General features: G+C 47.1%; 1 non-coding gene across 1 annotated transcript; it reads right to left on the reverse strand.

Annotated features, from left to right (window-relative positions):
• Positions 1 to 509: 509 nt before the first annotated feature.
• Positions 510 to 616, reverse strand: LOC142849146 (U6 spliceosomal RNA). Its single transcript, XR_012910542.1, has one exon. It is a non-coding gene; the product is annotated as a U6 spliceosomal RNA (small nuclear RNA).
• Positions 617 to 1,621: the final 1,005 nt, after the last annotated feature.

Genomic DNA, 1,621 nt, shown 5'->3' on the forward strand with positions numbered 1-1,621 from the left:
AGGATGCCGTGGATTGCCCTGTGGTTTAGGGCAGAGGTAAGCCCGAGGGCAGGGAGGTCAGACAAGAGGCTATTTCAATCAAGCCAGTGCGAGTGACTAGGGCCTTGGCTAGGGTGGCGGCTCCAGAACAAAAGCTGGAGACTCGGGTGTGCCTGACACTTGCTCGTTCCCAGTTCCTGCACCTGCTGACGTGTGGCCACATTCCACCTTCCCCTCGGGAACAATGGGTCCTCAGGAAACTAGAAAGGCTGTGGCTAACAGAGCAGTATGAGATGAGCCTATAAATCCTGCAGCACCAACTATTCAGACAACTCCTTTTGATTCATGGCTCTCCATCCCGGCTCCACCCTGGCTTGCAGTTGGGGCCTCTTTTCTCATACAGCACTGAGACTGAGATTTTAGAAAGTTCACAGAGGCATCCCACTCACTCCACCAAGTCTTGAATTTTGAAGTCATTTCCCACCCCACCCCCCTTATGTTTTGTTTTGTTTTTTTTTTCTTTTTTTTTTACATATATGGAACGCTTCACGAATTTGCGTGTCATCCTTGCGCAGGGGCCATGCTAATCTTCTCTGTATCGTTCCAATTTTAGTATATGTGCTGCCGAAGCGAGCACTGTTTTGTTTGTTTTTCAAGACATGTTTCTCTGTGTAACAGTCCTGGCTCTCCAGGAACTCACTTTGTAGACCAGGCTGGCCTCAGACTCACAGAAATCCTCCTACCTCTACCTCCTGAGAGCTGGGATGAAAGACGTGTGCAACCACTGCTCCCAGCTCTCTTTATCACACCCTTTGAGCCACTAGAATGTCTTCTCTTGTCACCTACCTCGATTACACATGGCTTCTCCATGCGCCCCTTGTTGCTTCTGTTCTCACATGGCAGCGCCTTCCCACAACCCCTGGACCTTCCCACTACGTCTGAACCACCAGGAAAAGCACCATTATGTTCAGTGATACAGCACCCCTCTGGTACAGATATCTACCATCCAAACTCCCCCATAAATTTCACAGAGAGAGAGAGAGAGAGAGACAGAGACAGAGACAGAGACAGAGACAGGGAGGGAGAGAGAGACATGCGTGCGCACGGAAGCACACACACGCAAAATAATTTAAAGGAAGAAATGAGCCTCAAATCTCAATCTCACCTGTTCACTCCTTGCTCTCCTAACATAGCTCAAGAAAGCTTTAGCTCCATGCACAAAAGTGTCTTAAGCTTCCAAAAGGAATTCCATGGGCAGGAGCTGCAGGTGGCGGTGTCTTCCCACACCTAATGGTAAAAGTGGCAATCCCTAGGGAAGAAGGCAGAAGCTGTGGTCATTTGGTATTTCTTTGTTCTTTAAAAGCATAAAAACCTCTTAGATTGGTTTGGGATTGCAAAGATCCTCAAAGAAACATCAGTGCAGTGAGAAAAAAAGAAAATCTTTCACCACATGCAAAACTTAACTCTGATAAATCAGTGACCTAAATAAAAGCATTAAAACAGTAAAGCCCAGAAGAAAACACAAGAGGCAGCCATGACCATGGATGTGGCAGGGGAGTCTTAGACAGGACACCAACATATGAGCATCTAAGGCAAAAACAAAATGTACCTCAGAACTGAAAACTTATGGACATTGAAGGAC

The sequence above is a fragment of the Microtus pennsylvanicus genome, chromosome 4, assembly GCF_037038515.1.
Source record: "Microtus pennsylvanicus isolate mMicPen1 chromosome 4, mMicPen1.hap1, whole genome shotgun sequence".
In the NCBI taxonomy this organism is placed as follows: Eukaryota; Metazoa; Chordata; class Mammalia; order Rodentia; family Cricetidae; genus Microtus; species Microtus pennsylvanicus.